Source organism: Moschus berezovskii, chromosome 1 (assembly GCF_049115385.1).
Source record: "Moschus berezovskii isolate FMDL1 chromosome 1, NW_MosBer_1.0, whole genome shotgun sequence".
In the NCBI taxonomy this organism is placed as follows: Eukaryota; Metazoa; Chordata; class Mammalia; order Artiodactyla; family Moschidae; genus Moschus; species Moschus berezovskii.
In genome coordinates, this window is record NC_142460.1 from 47594132 (window position 1) to 47617421 (window position 23290).

Below are 23290 nucleotides of genomic sequence, written 5' to 3' on the forward strand. Positions count from 1 at the left end.
TTGAAGTAATCTGGAGAAGCGGTTTACCAACTGTTAACAAATGGAGCTCTCACAAGCTAGCTGCAAATCATGTGTATATAGAGCTCTTTATGTTTCCTTTGGGGCTAACAAAGTTGAATACTATTGAGAGGTCAAGCAGAAATGAGTATTCCCAGACAAAGAGAGTTGGGAACAGTGTCAAATGCTTTTGACCACAGTGTAAGAAATAAAGAAGTGAGAAGTCATTAAATGCCTGCATGTAATCCCCTGATGGGACTACTTTTAGGGGGAAAAATAAATAAATGACTTTATGTATAAGGCTATTTGTCCCAGGTCATATAAAGCTCTTAAAATAATCCATCCTCCTATATATCAACTTTAAGAGTCCATTATTTTTCATGTGGGATTTCAATGGATTCTGCATATTCCTTTGTCATTTGTCAATATATTTAGATAGATACACATGAATCATAATAAGGGGATTTTAATAATGCCAACGACTTGAATGTTATATGTCTTTCAAAGAAGTTAATTTTTTTCTAGCTGAGAATTTCACAAAGATTTTGCTGAGGATGGATTAGAAATGATCATTGGGAGCCAACTGAATATCGTAGTTTCTTTTGTTTAAATAATTAATGATATATCAAATGCAAGTTTTTCTCTTTGCGAAGTTTCTTATCACTTACACCTCTATATCATAGACATAGATGGAGAAAACCATATTTAAAATTTTGGTATGTATCCATATACAGTCAGTGATTTTAACCAAGTAGGATCCATGTAAAATTTCTAACCTACAGAAATGAAGAGAATAAATTCATGCTGCTTTTAACTATATCTATGGAAATTTGTTAAAACAACAATATGCAGGTTCAAAATATTTTTCTTCTACTAGGTTCAATTGTGATCTCCCAACTGACAAGCTGCTTTGGAGAGATGGTACTCACTGCCTGAATCCCCAGGATAAAGGAATGTGTTATCTGGAATGGATCTCACATGTAATCTGAAGAGTAGATGGTGATCATGACAACTAAATTTGCATTCAACTTTTAACAAATAAGCTTTATCAATTTTAGTTTTCTTAATGCTTTTTAGATTTTAAATTTTCATTTCTGTTCAACTTAGTTCACCTGTGAGGAAAGATTTAAACAGCTGCAATAAGCAAATTCCTAACATTAAAAACATTTCGGTAGCTCTAAATGCTTAGATGGAGAAGGCAATGGCAAGCCACTCCAGTACTATAGCCTAGAAAATCCCATGGATGGAGGAGCCTGGTAGGCTGTAGTCCATGGGGTCGCTAAGGGTCGGACACGACTGAGCGACTTCACTTTCACTTTTTACTTTCACACATTGGAGAAGGAAATGGCAACCCACTCCAGTGTTCTTGCCTGGAGAATCCCAGGGACGGGGGAGCCTGGTTGGCTGCTGTCTATGGGGTCGCACAGAGTCGGACACGACTGAAGTGACTTAGCAGCAAATGCTTAGGAAACCTCCTCTTAAAATTTATCAGAAAAGATCATGACATGTTAAACATCACTGGACCTTCAACAAATGAGGTAAGAAAGGAGAATTTCTTCAGATTTCTTCAGATTCTCTGGGTCTAGTATCTAAATATAGGTTTTAGGACTGTCAAGAAAGAAAAGTGTACTGGAAAGCATTTGACCGTATTGGTACAAGTTCTCCAGAAGAAAAGAACCATTAGGATGACTCAGTTCAGTTCATTTCAGTCACTCAGTCGTGTCCGACTCTCCGCGACCCCATGAATCACAGCACTCCAGGCCTCCCTGTCCATCACCAACTCCCGGAGTTCACTCAGACTCATGTCCACAGAGTCGGTGATGCCATCCAGCCATCTCATTCTCGGTCGTCCCCTTCTCCTCTCGCCCCCAAACTTTTCCAGTATCAGAGCCTTTTCCACTGAGTCAACTCGTCGCATGAGGTGGCCAAAGTATTGCAGCTTCAGCTTTAGCATCAGTCCTTCCAATGAACACCCAGGATTGACCTTCTCTAGAATGGACTGGTTGGATCTCCTTGCGGTACAAGGGACTCTTAAGAGTCTTCTCCAGCACCACAGTTCAAAAGCATCAGTTCTTTGGTGATCAGCTTTCTTCACAGTCCAACTCTCACATCCATACATGACCACGGGGAAAACCATAGCCTTGACTAGACGGACCTTTGTTGGCAAAGTAATGTCTCTGCTTTTCAATATACTATCAAGGTTGGTCATAACTTTCCTTCCAAGGAGTAAGAGTCTTTTAATTTCATGGCTGCAATCAGCATCTGCAGTGATTTTGGAGCCCAGAAAATAAAGTCTGACACTGTTTCCACTGTTTTTCCATCTATTTCCCATGAAGTGATGGGACCAGATGCCATGATCTTTGTTTTCTGAATGTTGAGCTTCAAGCCAACCTTTTCACTCTCCTCTTTCACTTTCATCAAGAGGCTTTTGAGTTCCTCTTCACTTTCTGCTATAAGGGTGGTGTCATCTGCATATCTGAGATTATTGATATTTCTCCCAGCAATCTTGATTCCAGCTTGTGCTTCTTCCAGCCCATTGTTCCTCATGGTGTTCTCTGCATATAAGTTAAATAAGCAAGGTGACAATATACAGCCTTGACGCACTCCTTTTCCTATTTGGAACCAGTCTGTTGTACAGTTCTGACCCTTGCTTCCTGACCTGCATACAGGTTTCTGAAGAGGCAGGTCAGGTGGTCTGGTATTGCCAGCTCTTTCAGAATGTTCCACAGTTTATTGTGATCCACAGTGTCAAAGGCTTTGGCACAGTCAATGAAGCAGTAATAGATGTTTTTCTGGAACTCTCTTGCTTTCTCCATGATCCAGCAGATATTGGCAATTTGATCTCTGGTGCCTCTGCCTTTTCTAAAACCTGCTTGAACATCTAGGAGTTCACGGTTCACATATTGCTGAAGCCTGGCTTGGAGAATTTTGAGCATGACTTTACTAGCATGTGAGATGAGTGCAATTGTGTGGTAGTTTGAGCATTCTTTGGCATTGCCTTTCTTTGGGATTGGAATGAAGACTGACCTTTTCCAGTCCTGTGGCCACTGCTGAGTTTTCCAAGTTTGCTGGCATATTGAGTGCAGCACTTTCACAGCATCATCTTTCAAGATTTGAAATAGCTCAACTGGAATTCCATCACCTCCACCAGCTTTGTTCGTAGTGATGCTTTCTAAGGCCCACTTGACTTCACATTCCAAGATGTCTGCCTCTAGGTCAGTGGTCACTTTATCGTGACTATCTTGGTCGTGAAGATCTTTTTTGTACAGTTCTTCTGTGTATTCTTGCCACCTCTTCTTAATATCTTCTGCTTCTGCACTGGTCATAGCAAACACCCTCTTCCAACTACACAAGGGAAGACTCTACACATGGTCATCACCAGATGGTCAACAACAAAATCAGATTGATTATATTCTTTGCAGCCAAAGATGGAGAAGCTGTATACAGTTAGCAAAAACAAGACCAGGAGCTGACTGTGGCTCAGATCATGAACTTCTTATTGCCAAATTCAGACTTAAATTGAAGAAAGTAGGGAAAACCACTAGACCATTCAGATATGACCTAAATCAAATCCCTTATGATTATACGTGGAAGTGAGGAATAGATTTAAGGGACTAGATCTGATAGACAGAGTGCCTGATGAACTCTGGACGGAGGTTTGTGACATTGTACAAGAGACAGGGACCAAGACCATCCCCATGGAAAGGAAATGCAAAAAAGCAAAATGGCTGTCTGAGGAGGCCTTACAAATAGCTATGAAAAGAAGAGAAGCGAAAAGCAAAGGAGAAAAGGAAAGATATAAGCATCTGAATGCAGAGTTCCAAAGAATAACAAGGAGAGATTAGAAAGCATTCTTCAGTGATCAGTGCAAAGAAATAGAGGAAAATAAGGAACAGTTCATGCAAGATGGGCTCGATTAGGATGAATACATACCTAGATACATGAAGAGATCCATTTTAAAGAACTGGTTCATGCAATTGTGGATTCCTGACAATTCAGAATTTGACAGGAGAGGCTGGAAACTCAAGGAAGAGTTGTAGTTGAGTCTAACCACGGTCTGCTGGATAATCCCCTCTTGCTCAGGAAAGTTCAGTCTTTTGTTCTATATAGTTCTTAAGCTAACTAGGTGAGATCCATGCACATTACAGAGGGCAATCTATGTTATTCAAAGTCCAACAATTTGAATGTAAATCTGATCTAAAATTCAGTTCAGTCGCTCAGTCGTGTCCGACTCTCCGCGACGGATTACCCTCATAGAAATATCCAGAATAATGTTTGACTGAATATAGAGGCACTGTGGCCCAGACAGGTGGACGCTTGAGCCATCACAGTTACAAAGAGTTATTTTAATGATGATTCAAGAACAAAGAAATTAACAACTGTGGCTTATCAAATAGCCCTGACTGTCATCTGAGTGACAGTGAAATATTATCTATTGATTTTTATTTAATTTAGAAGTTCTCTTAGAACACACTTATTTCAGAATTTGTAAAGACACTTTTAAAAAGGAAATAAAATTCTATATCCAGATTTGCATAACCTGAAGATCACTGCATTGTTCTGAGACACATGATCTGAAGCATCGCTTTCAATAAAATTTGTACTTTTGCCCTTTACTAGTTAGATTACTTTCCACGGTGTTAATTCTTTTTTGCAGTGCATTGTCCTTCTTAGGAGCAGTTGAAAGTGTACCAATTAATTACTTTTCTTTTCATTCTAGTTCACAATGAGGTTTTTTATATATATTTCTTTTCATAACCCCACGCTAATTTTCCACTTCAGTGAATGTAACGCAAAATGAATCAGTCCCTTTCAAATAGGTAAAAAGTTAACCCAGTATTTCTTTTCCCACTAAAAGACACAACAGCTCTCTTAACTATCTTAATTCTTATATATTACAAATTTCAATTTCAGTCAGTAACAAAGGTTAACACTCCTCTATCATTCCTGTTTATTTTAGGCCACTCTGTTATTTTAGTGATTGCATTATTTTAAATAAAGTTATTAAACGCTATTTCACTGCAGCTTGACAATGACAAGATGAAGGGTATGGCTTGAAGGACCAGTTATTGCCACCAAGGGCTTAACAGAGGTCAGTTTTCTGGTGTGGTCACCATATAATACAGTGTACCTCCCTCCCCCACTGACTATGTAGCAAATATAAAAACTTGATATTGTCCAGATCCAGAAATGTTAGTTGTTCCCTCACCCATTCAAAATATTGAAAATAGTGTCAGTTTAAATACTAAAGGAAATATATACTTTCTTATAATCATTGTGCTTATGTTTGATACTGAATGCTTCTATTTCCTGAGATCAATAGACTTCAGAGTCAGGATTTTCCTTCACAATGTTGATTTGTAAACATAGAATCAGACTGTGTTGAAAGACCTTTCATACAGATGGGGGTTAAACCTGCAGAGCTACTCATGTATTACCAGAGAGTATAAACTTCGTGGTTGTCAGAACACATGTTTGCCAGATTACAAATCTTTCTTTTCTGTGTAGAATTAAATGTCAGTTCCACACTTTTGTTCTTTGTCATACTTTCTTTTTTTTTCTAGGGAGGTGGAGAGGGGATCCAAGCTGATCATCCCTCCCCTCAAAAGGTAATCCTTTCTCAGACTGTGTTTGATACAGTAGGCTAAGCAAGAATTACATAAAATGAATAAAGGAATAATCTAGACAAGAAATCCAAATATAATTAAAATACCATATTTCAATAAAATTGAGAAATATAGTATTGACCAAAGACATTACTACTGAAAAGTTTAGAAGATTTGGAGAGCAATTTTCTTATTTAAATCTAATGACCTATAAATAATAAAAATCTGATGCATTGGTAACTATAACAAGTTTAGAGATGTTTTTCTACAGAAGAGAGTAATTTTCACACAAATCCTATGTAAGTGACATACACTGTGTTTTTCTACTCTTTAATATTACTATATTGCTTTATAAAATACAGGGCCAGTGTAGGAGAGTTAGCAAATTGAACAGAGATGGAGATGCAGTAAAGGAGTAAGAAGTAACTGCATTGATGACAAATAATTTCCCCGGTGCTCAGATGGTAAAAGTCTGCCTGTAATGCTGGGGACCCAGGGTTCAACCCTGTGGTCAGGAGTATCCCTGGAGAAGGGAATGGCAACCCACTCCAGTATTCTTGCCTGGAGAATGCCGTGAACTGGAGGTCTATAGTCCATGGGGTCACAATGAGCTGGACTCAACTAAATGACTAACAATTTACTTTCCACAATGGAAACCCCAAGGCAGGATCTATCCTTAACAGTGACTGTATAATACTATATGTGTAAAATAGAAAATAAGAATTACTGATACTTTCAAATGTTCATTGATTTAGTATAATACATTTTGATAATTATTATGTGAATTATGTATGTGAATTAAAATAAATTAATACAATTATATAAATGTGCTTATAAACTAGTTTTAAAATGTCTAGTGTTTACTAAGACTCACTGCTGAGACAGTTCCTTGTTATGTGATACTGCTAAAAGATTTAATTAAGTTATTAAAAAGGATACTCTAGGTTAGTTTCTAAGGCTTATCTCAGTAACCAATCTTCAGATAAAGGTCGGATGCTCCATAACATACAACCAGGAGATTAACACCAGACTATAATCATTTAATGAATGAAGTCAGGTAACTTGGTGTGTAAGTAAAGATTCCTAAAATTGTTTTTGAAAAAAATAAAATAAAATAGATGGAAAACCTTGAAAAAAAATAAAATGAGAAAAAAATTCAAATTTTCTGTTATATAATCATAGCTGATAAGTATTCATAATAGGCATAGATTATAGACAGTCTAGTTTTAAAATTATATTGGGTAATCACACAAGATTTACATATCTAGCAGTTACAAAAAGTTTAGTAGAGTCAGGATGCTGAGCAGAAAATCAAGAATATTATCCAAAGGAAGTATAGAGTGCAGGAATTATTATAGGTTTTATTGTCTCTCAGGAAAAAAATTGTGCTGGAGTTCTAACCCCTGGTGCTTAAGAATGTGACTTTATTTAGAAATAGGATCTTTATCAAAGTAATTACATAAGATAAGGTCATAATGTAGTAGTGTGTGCATGCTAAGATGCTTCAGTTGTGTCCAATGCTTTGAGTGGACTATAACCCACAATCTCCTCTGTCCATGGAATTCTCCAGGCAAGTATACTGGAGTGGGTCTCCATGACCTCCTCCTAGGGAACTTCCCAATCCAAGGATCAAACCTGAGTCTAACATCTCCTTCATTGGCAAGCAGGTTCTTTACCACTAGCGCCACCTGGAAGTCCCGTAATGTAGTAGGGTGGTCTCTTAATCCAATGTGTCCTTATAAAAAAGATGACCAAATGGCCACATGGAGACAGAGACACACAGTGAGAACTCCACGTGACAACAAGTGAAACTGAGTCAAGGAACACAAATATCGCCAGCCAAGCATCAGAAACAAGGAAGATACAAGGAAGAATTTTTCTTAGAGGTGTCTAAGGAAGGACGGACATATGGACACTAGAATTTCAGACCTCCAAACTCTGGAACTATAAGTCAATGCATTTACATTGTTTTAAGCCATTCAGTTAGTGGTATTTTGTTTTGACAGGTGTAGGAAATTAATACAGAAATGCTTTCTCCAGGGAGTGATTAGTTATTCACGAGAAAGTCTAGATAAGTGAAGATTTTATCACTATTCTGAAGAATGGTTTCCCTCCAAGCCCTACTTTATCTCCTGAAGGCAGAAGTGGTCTAGCAAAAATGTAGTGTTATCTGCTATGATATTGCTACTGGGATGAGAGAAAGAACAAAGGCTAAGGAAATTCTGTTGTTTATATAGTGAGAGAGAGAAAGGGAGAAATTTACATATATATATAACATCTCCTTCTGTGTGTGTGTGTGTGGGTAGATCCTTAAAACCTTCAGGTCCCAATCATGCAATGAGATTATAACCATGTAGGTAAAGAATACATCTTGCTAATCCATGTCCAATAATCTTAGAAATGACTCCAGACACAGTTGCCATTCTTCTGTAACCATCTGAGAGACTAAATGTATGGAGCATCTAGATGAGTGAATAAGCCATCAGCAACATGAGTGATAACAAATTGTTGTTTTGAGCCACTAAGTTTTGAGGGTGGTTTGTTACATAGCAATAAATAACCAAAGAAAAAACTGATTTGTGAAATCAGTTTCACTGGATTCCTGGATAAAATTTTTTTAAATGAAAACGTGGGATTTCCTTGGGAGCAAGCAGCAGGCAGATATTAGAAGGGTTTTAGGGAAATTGTTAGTGAATACTGGAATGACAGGTAGGAATTTGATTTGAAGCTTGTTTTAAGAAAAAAAATGCTTTTTAGTGGGAAAAATATATGGTATTCGGTTCAGTTCAGTCACTCAGTCATGTCCGACTCTTTGCGACCCCATGAACTGCAGCACACCAGGCCTTCCTGTCCATCAATAACTCCCGGAGTTTACCCCATCTCATGTCCATTGAGTCAGTGATTCCATCCAATCATCTCATCCTCTGTCATCCCCTTCTCCTCCTGCCCTCAATCTTTCCCAGCATCAGGGTCTTTTCAAATGAGTCAGCTCTTCACATCAGGTGTCCAAAGTATTGGAGTTTCAGCCTCAACATCAGTCCTTCCAATGAACACCCAGGACTGATCTCCTTTAGGATGGTCTGGTTGGATCTCCTTGCAGTCTAAGGGACTCTCAAGAGTCTTCTCCAACACCACAGTTCAAAAGCATCAATTCTTCAGCACTCAGCTCTCTTTATAGTCCAACTCTCATATCCATACATGACTACTGAAAAAACCATAGCCTTGACTAGATGGACCTTTTTTGACAAAGTAACGTCTCTGCTTTTTAATATACTGTCTAGGTTGGTCATAACTTTCCTTCCAAGGAGTAAGCGTCTTTTAATTTCATGGCTGCAGTCACCATCTGCAGTGATTTTGGAGCCCATTAACATGCATGGCAATGTAGAAATGGAACTTCTTTTTTTTTTTTTTTTTTTTTTACTGAATTTGTGGATTTGGCTAAGGATTTTCCAGGCAGAACCTTATAGTGGTCCACTAATTTATTGTTTGGCTGTGTATGATAATGGACAAGAAGAGAGAAAAACTAAAGAATGAATTGTTCAATCTCAAAGTAGAATCAAGAAAAAACTTTCTGAGGTGGGATTTGTTGTGTTCAAAAGTAAGATATTTTCTCTCCTCCATCTCTCCCAGGGAAATACTCTGAAAGTAATAAAGTTTTTTAAGGCAATGAAAGAATGTAGGGCACTGGTCATGTTTTCAAGAGAAGGCTCTGATACAACTGATAAGTCCTCAAAAACATGTAATTCTTTGGTGGCTCATAAACCCTCCTAATTACAAAATATCACCCAAGACCCCGAAGGATATTGCCCTCTTGTACTCTGAACCTCAACCCAATGTACTGGAAGAGGTCTCTAGGGATAACTTGCTGACTAATGTGAGTTATAAATTTAAACCCAAAGATTTTAAAAATAATTTTACTGACTTTGGACTAAAAGGGAAGGACTTTAAAGTGTAAAGAGACATTCAAAACTCAGGTCTTCAACTTTTATGGGCAAGAAAGCTACTCAGGTAAAAGGAAAGAAGTGGGGCTGCCCTGGTGGCTCAATGGTAAAGGATCTTCCTGACAGTGCAGGAGACACGGGTTTGATCCCTGATGCAGGAAAATCCCACATGGCATGCAGCAACTAAGTCCGAGCACTACAACTGTTAAGCCTGTTTCTAGAGCCCAAGAGCCACAACTACTGAACCCATGTACTACAACTACTGAAGCTTGGGTGCCCTAGAGCCTGTGCTTGGCAAGAAGAAAAGTCCCTGCAGTGAGAAGTGTACCACAACTAGAGAAATGCTTGTGCAGCAATGAAGACCTTGCACAGTCAAAAATAAATAATTAAGTAAACTTATTTTTAAAAAAAATAAAGAAGAGAAAAAAGCAAGTGAGGGAGAGAGGAAGGGAGAAAAAAAAAGAAGAGAGAGAGAAAGGAAGGAAAGAAGGAAGAAACAGAGAGGAAAGAGGAGAGGACCTTTTACTACGTGAAAGGAAATGGGACTCAGAAAGGAGAGCCCAGAGCTCAGAGGGCACAATCAAGATCCAAAGAATCCATTCGCAGAGAGCAGGACTAGGCTCTAATCAAGTAACTGGTGACACGTGACTGACTGTATTCCAGAACTGTTCTGTGACTGCAACTGTCCACATGACCTGAGCTTTCCTGAGTCTAGAATAGGCGTGTCAACTGCAATCATCCTATTGCTCTCCTCTTTGTATGTAAGATACGAGAAAGACAGATAACGTGTCCTTTGGGTTCAGAGTCTTCAGATCAACAGGAATAATAATCCAAATTCAAATCCAAATTCAAATCCAGGGAACTGCACCCAAAGATTTGTATTTTCATCTGGAGTTGATTTAAATGACAAGATTTTGGAACAAAAATTGAATTTGATATCATAATGTAGTGAAATTGTGGGCATTTTAGGAGGAGTGAGTGTATTTTGAAAGTGTGAGAAATGGAAATAGCACATGTCCAGATGGTGGATTAAGACAGACAGAAATTTTTGTTTCCTCTCCCCACCAAGAGCTGAATCTGGTCTTGACCTGTGACTGCTTAACTAGTAGAATGTGTCACAGTGATGTATCATCTCCAGTTCCAGTACTTAAAGGAAGAGAAACACATGTTCTGGGGTAGACAACTGTTGGGTAAGAAGTCCTACTAACCTGAGAACAGTGTCCCCTGAGAGACCAAGATCATCTCATGGAGTAGCCTTGGGGAGAAGGAGAAGGAGAGATCCAGCTAGACCTCAGCTCTCTCACCCAGCACAATGGTGTTATTCTGTTACCCCAGCTGCAACACGTTCCCCCAAAGAGTGTCTTTAAACAATGAAATTTATTATCTTACCATTCTAGAGGTCAAAAGTAAACATTAGTTACAGCAGGCTAACATCAAAATATTATTAGGGCTGGTTCCTTTTGGAGTCTCTGAGGGCAGAATCTGTTTTCTTGCCTTTCAGAGCAACAAAAGGCTACCTACAATCCCTGGCTCCTGGCCACTTTCTCACCATGACATCACTTCAATCTCTACTTCCTTGTCTCATCTTTTCTTTCTCTGGCTTCCTTGCCTCTCTCATAAGGACCCTTATGATTACATCAAGTCCATCGGGGTCATCCAGAATATTCTGTTCCATCTCAAATCCCTTATATTAATCAAAAGTGAAAAGCCCTTTTATCACATATCCACACGTTAGAGGGACAATTATAATGTAGACATTTTTTGTTAGTGGAGAGGAGTACTATTCTGTGTATCATATACCACCTGAAGGTAGTATAAGTATGTAGATATTTTAGTACATAAACTACCTTGTCTATCCAACTAAGTGAGCCTTCAGATAACTGCAAATTTAGCCACCATCTGACAGCAATGACACTACAGATCATAAGAAATAGATGAGCTGACTCCAGGCAATCCACAATCAATCCAATGAAATATTAAAGTTTGGGATATTTTTTATACAGCAATAAAGTGAAAAAAGTGAAAAGTGAAGTCGCTCAGTCATGTCCAACTCTTTGCCACCCTGTGGACTGTAGCCTACCAGGCTTCTCCATCCATGGGATTCTCCAGGCAAGAATACTGGAGTGGGTTACCATTTCCTTCTCCAGGGGATCTTCCCAACCCAGGGATCAAACCCAGGTCTCCCGCATTGGAGGCAGACGCTTTAACCTCTGAGCCACCAGGGAAGCCCTTCAGCTCAGCTCAGCTCAGCTCAGCTCAGTCGCTCAGTCGTGTCCGACTCTCCGCGACCCCATGAATCACAGCACGCCAGGCCTCCCTGTCCATTACCAACTCCCGGAGTACACTCAAACTCATGTCCACAGAGTCGGTGATGCCATCCAGCCATCTCATTCTCCGTCGTCCCCTTCTCCTCCCGCCCCCAACCTTTCCCAGCATCAGAGTCTTTTCCAGTGAGTCAACTCGTCGCATGAGGTGGCCAAAGTATTGCAGTTTCAGCTTTAGCATCAGTCCCTCCAATGAACATCCAGGATTGATCTCCTTTAGAATGGACTGGTTGGATCTCCTTGCAGTATAAGGGACTCTCAAGAGTCTTCTCCAACACCACAGTTCAAAAGCATCGATTCTTCGGCGGTCAGCTTTCTTCACAGTCCAACTCTCACATCCATACATGACCACGGGAAAAACCATTGCCTTGACTAGACGGACCTTGGTTGGCAAAGTAATGTCTCTGCTTTTTAATATACTATCAAGGTTGGTCATAACTTTCCTTCCAAGGAGCAAGCGTCTTTTAATTTCATGGCTGCAATCAGCATCTGCAGTGATTTTGGAGCCCAAAAAAATAAAGTCTGACACTGTTTCCACTGTTTTTCCATCTATTTCCCATGAAGTGATGGGCCTAGATGCCATGATCTTTGTTTTCTGAATGTTGAGCTTCAAGCCAACCTTTTCACTCTCCTCTTTCACTTTCATCAAGAGGCTTTTGAGTTCCTCTTCACTTTCTGCCATAAGGGTAGTGTCATCTGCATATCTGAGGTTATTGATATTTCTCCCGGCAATCTTGATTCCAGCTTGTGCTTCTTCCAGCCCAGCGTTCCTCATGATGTACTCTGCATATAAGTTAAATAAGCAAGGTGACAATATACAACCTTGACGTACACCTTTTCCTATTTGGAACCAGTCTGTTGTTCCATGTCCAGTTCTAACTGTTGCCTCCTGACCTGCATACAGGTTTCTCAAGAGGCAGGTCAGGTGGTCTGGGATTCCCATCTCTTTCAGAATGTTCCACAGTTTATTGTGATCGACACAGTCAAAGGCTTTGGCATAGTCAATGAAGCAGAAATAGATGTTTTTCTGAAACTCTCTTGCTTTCTCCATGATCCAGCGGATGTTGGCAATTTGATCTCTGGTGCCTCTGCCTTTTCTAAAACCTGCTTGAACATCTGGGAGTTCACAGTTTACATACTGCTGAAGCCTGGCTTGGAGAATTTTGAGCATGACTTTACTAGCATGTGAGATGAGTGCAGGCAACCATAATTCTACATTTGAGAACAGAATGTTCTCATTAATTATTAAGGAAGAAAAACAAGGCCATATACTGGGCCCTAGTTGGATTGGTAGTGGAAAGCAATATTCCTGTGAAATTCTCTAAACTGGGGCTTAATACAGTCATTTCCAGACACTATGACAAATCGCTGATAATTATGTAAGAAGAATTCTGGATGAGGGGGAAAAAAGCAGCAATTCATTAAAAAAAAAAAAAACTGTTAACATAAATCCTAAGGATTATTGTTGTTATTCCAAAAATAAAATACTATTGATGTCAATATAGTTCAGTTCAGTCATGTCTGACTCTCTGTGACCCAATGGACTGAAGCACACCAGGTCTCCCTATCCATCACCAACTCCCAGAGCTTGCTCAAACTCATGTCCATCGAGTTGATGATGCCATCCAACCATCTCATTCTCTGTCATTCCCTTCTCCTCCTGCCTTTAATCTTTCCCAGCACCAGGGTCTTTTCTAATGAGTCAGTTTTTCACATCAAGGAATGAATATAAAGCATTGCCACATCTAGCTAAATAAGTATACTATAGATGTCTTCTTTGCCTATATTGAATTATTCGTTCTGAATGGGAAAGTAACAAAGATGCAGACTATGGAATTTAGGAAATATTGTAGATTACCTGGCAGACCACTAACTGTGCTTCACTTGCTATACTTTTCTGCTTTACTTTGTATATTCACAGTACCAACTGAATATTGCCAAACTTCCACTATGTGTGAAATAGAGATTATTCTGATTTCAGTCATGGAACTGTTATAGCTATTGATTTTCCACAGAGAGCTTAGAGATGATATTCTAAATCTCTATGGCAAAGATGTCTGAAGACCTGAGGGTAGTTTTCATAGTCCAAACATTTGTTCAATTGGGGCAATTCTATGAATTAAACATGTATTGAGAATTTTCTTGTATTTCAGGTAAAATACTAGCTATGGAGACCTAGAAAATACACAGAAAAAAATAGTGCTGGAATTATAATTATCTCATATAGTCTGCAGTGTTTTATAATGAAACTAGATTTGCTTCATTATAAAATTAAAATTAAAAAGAACTAGTGGGTTGTTGTAAAAATGTGACATTTTCTTTCTTTTTATTTATTTATTTTTAGTTTATTTATTTTAATTGGAGGCTAATTACAATATTGTATTTACATATTCTTTTCTACCTAAGAATTATAAGTAGTTCAATAATCCATATGAGCATTGACATCCCTAAACTTCTTCATACTCTATGATTATCTGGAAGATAATCGTCTATCTTTTTAATACCAAAAACTGAAGAAAAAAGGCAGACTTGAATTTTCACATAGGAAGAACATATACCATATATATACTGATATATTAAAAAATCCAAATAATAAATATTAAAAAATAATTACTCTTTCATAATTTCATAATGCCTTCCTTCTTATTCTTGAGGAAATAATTTATGACCTGATAAGATGCTTTACTCAGAAAATATATTCTTTATTCCAGTTGTCTTTCTAATGATTACAGCCATTTTCTTGTTTCATAAGTCTGGAGGAATCTTAAAAGATCACTTCATGCAGTTATTGATCTATTTATGTCAGCATTTGTTAAACAAATATTTATTTCCCACCTGCAGTGCTCATAGCATGGTGTTATGTAATGACAGCAAAACAAAAATGAATCAGACATGGACTTGATCCCAAAGGAAGAGAACATTAGATATTCTTAAAAATATCCACGAACATAGATCAAATGAATTATATATATGAAATCCTACTAGATTTAGAAGGGAAAAATTCTTCATAATGGGAAAATTGAGAGATGATTGGAAGAGAGATGGATAAATTTAGTTTAAAAATCCTGTTTGATGTGAATTTGTCCAAGAAAAAAATTTGTCCACAGCCTATCATTTTTCTCAAGCAATGTTTAGGCTTGGAAAGGAATTTGGCAAGAACATGCACACAAAATTCCTTCCACTGAGTTATCATGATGCAGCTGGTGTACAAATTAAAAATACATTTGCTGTATAATTTACAAATAAAAGTCTATAATTGAGGGAGTGAACAAATACAGGTCACCTGATAATAGCTAAATAAAGAAAAATTACTGAAGATGGCAAAGAAAATAGCAGACAGTCTCATTACGAGTGGCATCTATTGTACTGACATGTTAGCTTTTGATAGATTTGGGAGAACACATGTGTTTTCTCTATATCTTATTAACAGAAACAAATTAAACAAAACTTTAGCCTTAATTATGGAAACTTTGTAAATGGTGATTTTTTATTATTATCTTTAGAATAGTTTAAAATTGTATTGTAGTATCAAGGCAAGCATTCTTTAGCCAAACACATCTCACTACTTCATTCCTAAATTTTTCCTTTAACATTTTTAATAGGGTTGTTTAAGGCACATTTATATACAGATAGGGAAATGATTTTTACTCTACTTTTTCAAAAGTATTATGCAACATATATTACTCCAAATTGATAATTCTCCCCCCATGACAACCTAAGTTGATTTAAAATGAAAGGTAAAAGAAATATAAATGACTTCTTTTTCAGAAACTTAAAGAGGTGCAGCTGTTCTAGCTAGAATAAATTATTATAAATTATTAGTGCCAATCAAAGACGTGATTTCCATCTCCTGATTAAATCTATAGAAAAAGTCTTCAAACACACAGTTCAGCTGCCACTAAGTGACATATCAATCAAGAAAGACAATACAAGTGAGTGATTGGGCTGCAGGCAAAACACAATGGTTTGTGGGTGGCATTTCCCCTCTCAGTCAAAGCCCTGTTTAAATTAATCAGAAAATGGGAGTGACCATTTATTGCATGTTGCATTTACTTTTATAGAAACATTAAAATGTTTCAATATGAGCATTCTGTAAACTACAAACATTGAAACAACAAAGGAAAAGGCTTTAATGGCTTTTCAATATGTTTACTTAAGAAAAAATATTATAGGCTTACTGCAAAGCATTCAATAAGTGTGGGTGGGTCAAAATTGCTTTAAAGCAAACAAACCAAAAAGCAAAACAAAACAAAACAAACCCTGCCCCAAACCAAAAACTTAGATCACTTAATTAAGCAACAAAAAATGTCAAGCTATTTTTTCACATTTTCTAGACCAGTTTACACCTTTAAGTTGGTTGTAATGTCGAATGGGACTTGATTTCCATCATTTAAGTCAAAAGACCAGGCATCAAGACAAATGAAATCTGAAAAATGCTGGCAGGAATGAATTCATAGCGCAAAGAAAAATTTGATTTTAGGAAGTTAAGCAACTATTGGTTCGATTCCTATTTGAAAATTATTTTGAGAAGGTATTTAAGTTTAACAACATTTATACATGAAAAGCTTTTGAATATATATTATGTAAAAAATTAACCAGTTTTAGTATAGTGAATTTTATATCCATTATTTATACATCCATTGTATAATCTCAATATTTAAAAACTTTATTTTAAAACAGAATATTTTATATCTCATTTTGAGAATGACTTAAAACTACCTTCAGAAAAACATTGTCAATATAACAGTATGCAAAACACTTTAAAAATAAGTATCAAATAGATAATTTCCATTCAAATTCATGATTACAAACTACTATTGCTCTTTAAAAAGACAGACACTTTGCGATTTTTTATGTATAACATACTAAGAGGTCTTAAGCAATATTTATAAAATTACTTATCACATATATGAAATAAAAATCATACTACTATTAGGACTAGCTAAGAATTATATTAAGTATTTACTTATATTTACTCATAATAATAGCACTTCAAGATAAATCATTTCTCACTTCATACATGAGATGCCTGTGGTACAATTATTTACATAGTCATACAGGTAGCTAGTTACTACAGTAATTTTTCAAATTACCCATGAATCCATTTTAAACATTGAAAGAGTTCATAGTGATTTATACAGAAGTATGAGAACAAGCAATAAATGAAAATACTTCAGGTAAAGGAAATGCAATTACATTTTTCCTGAGAGTCAGAAAATGCCAAAAACACCCTCATAGTATTTTGTGATCTAAATGGCATCCCACTCCAGTACTCTTGCCTGGAAAACCCCATGGACAGAGGAGCCTGGTAGGCTACAGTCCATAGGGTTGCAGAGTTGGACATGACTGAGCAACTTCATTTTCTTTTCTTTCACTTTCCCCACCTACATTTTTCTTTTAATTGGTCTGCAAGATGATCACAGTGAGAATAAGCCAATCCATCCACCACTGACCTATATAACTATTTTCACTTTTTTATTGTGTTCTGTACATAATAGAGAGCACATGTTTAAAATATCACCAGTTCACCATCCTTCGGTATCATTACTTTGGTACCTGTCTGAAACGACTACCTTTTTCCTTCCAGAGTAACCACTAGGAAGTAGCGCTAATGTGAACTTTCAGGTTTTAATTGCCTGGAATACATATAAATTTTTAATAATGTGTGTGAGCATGACCTTGTGTTTTGCACATAAATTTTGAAAAGGTGGTTGTGGGTTTTCTACAGAATTACTGCCTTACAAATCAACATTTTAATTTATTTAAATTTTATTTTAAAGTCCAAATTATTTATTGCATAATTTTATATAAAATGTCCTCACTATTAACTCTACTAGAGACTTACACTAGAGTATACACTTAGTACTTAGTATGAAGATGAATCTTAACCTCAGTTCAGTTCAGTTGCTCATTTGTGACTGACTCTTTGTGACCCCATGGACCGTAGCTCGCCAAGCCTCCCTGTCCGTCACGAACTCCCAGAGTTTACCCAAACTCATGCCCATTGAGTCAGTGATGCCATCCAACCATCTCATTCTCTGTCATTCCCTTCTCTGCCTGCCTTCAATCTTTCCCAGCATCAGGGTCTTTTCAAATGAGTCAGCTCTTTGCATCAGGTGGTCAAAGTATTGGAGTTTCAGCTTCAAAATCAGTCCTTCCAAAGAATACTCAGGACTTATTTCCTTTAGGATGGACTGGTTGGATCTCCTTGTAGTCCAAGGGACTCTCAAGAGTCTTCTCCAACACCACAGTTCAAAGGCATCAATTCTTCAGCACTCAGCTTTCTTCACAGTCCAACTCTCACATCCATACATAACCACGGGAAAAACCATAGCCTTGACTAGATGGACCTTTGTTGACAAAGTAATATCTCTGCTTTTTAATATGCTCTCTAGGTTGGTCATAACTTTCCTTCCTTCCAGTTCAGTTCAGTTCAGTTCAGTCACTCAGTCGTGTCCGACTCTCTGCGACCCCATGAACCACAGCACGCCAGGCCTCCCTGTCCATCACCAACTCCTGGAGTTCACTCAAACTCATGTCCACAGAGTCGGTAATGCCATCCAGCCATCTCATTCTCGGTCATCCCCTTCTCCTCCGGCCCCCAACCTTTCCCAGCATCAGAGTCTTTTCCAGTGAGTCAACTCATCGCATGAGGTGGCCAAAGTAGAGTAAGCCTCTTTTAATTTCATGGCTGCATTCACCATCTGCAGTGATTTTGGAGCCCCCAAAAATAAAGTCTGTCATTGTTTCCACTGTTTCTCCATCTATTTGCCATGAAGTGATGGGACTGGATGCCACGATCTTAGTTTTCTGAATGTTGAATCTTAACCAATGGGTTCTTAATTTCACCATACCCAACCTATCACAGTAGGAGACACAGAGTAGCAACAAATATTAGCTTATTATTAAAGTACCAATTAGTCTTAAAAGAAATCTTGTACCCAAAAGAGGTTTACCCTCTGTACCAGTTCCTTTGTATTAGTATTTTTCAGTGTCTTGGGTTAAATAGCTTTGGTGATCTGACGGGTTTTTATATGCATCATTTATTCTGTGTGTGTGTTATATGCTCAGTTGCTCAGTCATGCCTGACTCATTTGTGACCCCAGGGACTGGAGCCTACCAGACTCCTCTGTCCATGGGATGTTCCAGACAAGAATACTAAAGCAGTTTGCCGTTTCCTACTCCAGGGGATTTTTCTGACTCAGGGATAGAACCCATGTGTCCTGCATTGGCAGACAGATTCTTTATGACTGTGTGGTCATTTATTATACAGAAAAATACTTTTACTCAACATTTTGTTTCAAAAAATAAGCATTAAGAGACATCACTCAGGATCTAAATTAGGCTACTGTGGTGGTTGTATGGTTATGAAATATTCCCTTCTCTTTCTTATAAGATAATTACATGCATCATCTCATTGATGTCAAACTTGGTCACAAAATACACTCTGTAGTAAGATGCCAATTCTGAGCAGAAACTTTCACATCTGTTGCTTAGTTCCTGCAAGTTCTCCTTTCTCTGAGCTATGATGCATACAATGGCCCAGACAGGGGCTATTTCTTTAGTTTTAGCCTCTAAATAGAGATGAGCCATAGCAGAACCACTACTTGTGAACCAGGAGACATAAACCTTTTTAGTTGAAAGCCCTCAAGTTTTTGTGGTTGTTTGGGACCATTACCCTAGCATAAACTGACAGAGTCAAAGAAACATTTAATTTGAAAGTCATTATTTTCCATAGTTGCATGAATTTTACATTATATTAATAACAAAATAACATTTGGTTACATTCACCAATACAACAATATATATTTGAGTCCCGACTACATATTAATACAAATACTGGACTAAATATTTAAATTATACAAAATCTGTAAACAAACAGGGTTGTATACAGGGCCTAACATTATGGTTTATGTGATAAAGAACATGAATTATAAGAAATGCCATGGGCGATTCATGATTCCTTGCCAAGAGTTCAGAAAAGGGAGAGTCCTAATGGATTGTAGAGTAAGAAACTTTACTGCACAGTGTGGAAAGTTGTGCATGTGTGCTGCATTGTTTCAGTCGTGTCCAGCTTTTTGCAATCTTCTGGACCATAGCCTGCCAGACTCCACTGTCCATGGGATTCTCCAGGCAAGAAAACTGGGTTGGGTTGCAATGCCCTCCTCCAGGAGATCTTCCCAACCCAGAAACTGAACCCAGGTCTTTTATATCTCCTGCATGGGCAGTTTGATTCTTTAAAACTATCACCACCTGGGATTAAATTTTAGAGGGATCCTGGATATCAAAGTGAAGGATTCCCTGTTAGCTCAGCTGGTAAAGAATTTGCCTACAATGCAGAAGAACCCAGTTCCATTCCTGGGTCAGGAAGACCTGCTGGAGAATGGATAGGCTACCAACTCCAATATTCTTCGGCTTCCCTTGTAGCTTAGCTAGTAAAGAATCCACCTGCAATGTGGGAGACATGGGTTCCATCCCTGGGTCAACAAAAGTGAAAAAAGGCACAGATACAAGCAAAAGGTATGATCAGAATTAAACTTAGGGTTTCTCTGGGGTGTAGTAGAATATAAGACTGAAAACTTGATCTTTTGGATCTTTGTTTCCCTAAATATTCTTCTACCAGAGAACACTTTTCAACATAATAAATGTGCCCCATAATTAGGGTTCTACATTCAAATTTAGGTAGGAAATTTCCTAAGGAAATAATGAACACTTTTATTCATGCTGAGTTTCTTTTTTTTTCTTTCTTTTTTTTTTTTTTTATTGGAGGCTAATTATTTTACAATATTATATTGGTTGGTTTTGCCATACATTGACATGAATCCTCCCCAGGTGTACATGAGTTCCCCTTCCTGAACCTCCCTCCCACCTCCCTTCTCCCTTTATCCTCCCTCTGGGCCATTCCTGCACACCAGCCCCGAGCATCCTGTAACATGCATCGACCCTGAACTGTTGATTCGTTTCACATATGACAACACACATGTTTCAATGCCATTCTCCCAAATCAATTCACTGCACTGATACACACTGTCAATCTCCACTATGAGATAAAATTTACAATTTTCCTAAAATTAAATGGCCACAAAATAACTCTTTTACATCATATCTTTATTAATATTTGAAACACATTACTTGAAATTCAATTCAGGAAATTATTGTGTCATAGCTGTCAATAACATACAAAGTAAGGGCAATTAAATGCTTAACTCTCTACAGTATTGGATAGCATATTTTTCAAGTATGAGTAGTCTTTTTAAATAACAAGTTTCATGAGCCCCCATAAAAGAGTAACTGCACTAGGTGGGTGATTTAAAGTATTCCCAGCAGAGTTGAAATTTCTGGCTTCAAATTCCAATTTCCTATTTACTTACAAGGCATGTGACTCCATACCAAATTATTTAACTTATTTTAATTTTATCTACTCAGTTGCAAATTGAAGATAACAATTATATGTATCATTCTTGTATGTGTATTTGTATGTCAACATGTCCATGTGCTTGAATGGGTGTATGTATGGTTATGCATGGGTGCTTGAGAGAGGAATAAATTGCATTAGTCTATGGAACACTGACTGTCATAAAATTCAAAAAAAATATTAGTGTGGGTTACTGATAAATATGTGAAATCGCTCATAATAAAAATTGACTAGTATTTGAAATTTGTATTTAATTAGCAGTATCATCCAGTACTCTTGCCTAGAAAATCGCATGGACAGAGGAGCCTGGTAGGCTGCAGTCCATGGGGTTGCTACTAGTCAGACACGACTGAGTGACTTCACTTTCACTTTTCACTTTCATACATTGGAGAAGGAAATGGCAACCCACTCCAGTGTTCTTGCCTGGTGGGCTTCAGTCTATGGGGTCGCACAGAGTCGGACACGACTAAAGTGACTTAGCAGCAGCAGCAGCAATATCAGAAATATCAATAACCTCAGATATGCAGATGACACCACCCTTATGGCAGAAAGTGAAGAGGAAATAAAAAGTCTCATGATGAAATTGAAAGAGGAGAGTGAAAAGTTGGCTTAAAGCTCAACATTCAGAAAACTAAGATCATGGCATCTGGTCCCATCACTTCATAGGAAATAGATGGGGAAACAGTGGAAAACGGTGACTGACTTTATTTCTTTGGGCTCCAAAATCACTGCAGATGGTGATTGCAGCCATGAAATTATAAGACACTTACTCTTTGGAAGGAAAGTTATGACCAACATAAATAGCATATTATAAAGCAGAGATATTACTTTGCCAACCAAGGTCCGTCTAGTCAAGGCTATGGTTTTTCCAGTGGTCATGTATGGGTGCAACAGTTGGACTGTGAAGAAAGCTGAGCACCGAAGAATTGATGCTTTTCAACTGTGGTGCTGGAGAAGACTCTTGAGAGTCCCTTGGACTGCAAGGAGATCCAACCAGTCCATTCTAAAGGAGATCAATCATGAGTGTTCATTGGAAGGACTGATGCTAAAGCTGAAACTCCAATACTTTGGCCACTTCCTGCGAAGAGTTGACTCATTGGAAAAGACCCTGATGCTGAGAGGGATTGGGGGCAGGAGGAGAAGGGGACGACAGAGGATGAGATGGCTGGATGGCATCACCGACTCAATGGACATGAGTTTGAGTAGACTCCGGGAGTTGGTGATGGACAAGGAGGCCTGGCGTGCTGCAATTCATGGGGTCACAAGGCGACTGGACTGGACTGAACTGAACAGTATCACACACATTTGGAGAATAGCAGTGCCTATTTGTATAGCTCTGTATTTAGTGTACCTTCCATTTGTGGTGTATACGTGGATTTACAATTCCTTGTAACACTCTGTAGAGTGGCTGCTCCAGGCGCCACAGAATGACTGAAGACTTTTGAAGAGAGAAATGACAGAAAGAAAGGTGTATTTAAGATGATAAATTTTGTGGAAAGAATGTAGAAAGGAACCAGGCTATAAGAGAAAGTTGGCAACAAGATAGGTGAAAAGGCTCTACTATTCCTCAGGCGTTGTTGAGCATGTAAGCATTATTTCACTACAAAATCAATAAATGATTTTGAGGCAAGAATTTTATCATATGCTTTAAAAAATGCTCAAATAGTTTCAGCATAATGGAATAAATCAAATGAAAGACAACTCTATAAAGGAACACAAATGGAGAGATAGAAATTATGAAGTGTATGATTTTTGATATCTGAAACTAATGTTAAAACCATTTTTCACTAATAATAAAACTATTATTCACTGAGGAAGAATAAATATATGAAAAATTATTCATAAAATAGCACCATTAATATTGATGCATGAATGTTAAAGAGACTTTATTGAAAATGGGCCTCCAGTTTTGCTTTGTATTGTATTCCAGACCATCTTCATTTTCAACAAGGCCTAGTTCTAACTACTAAAATTTCTTTTATTCTGAAATATAATGTAGTGATATTT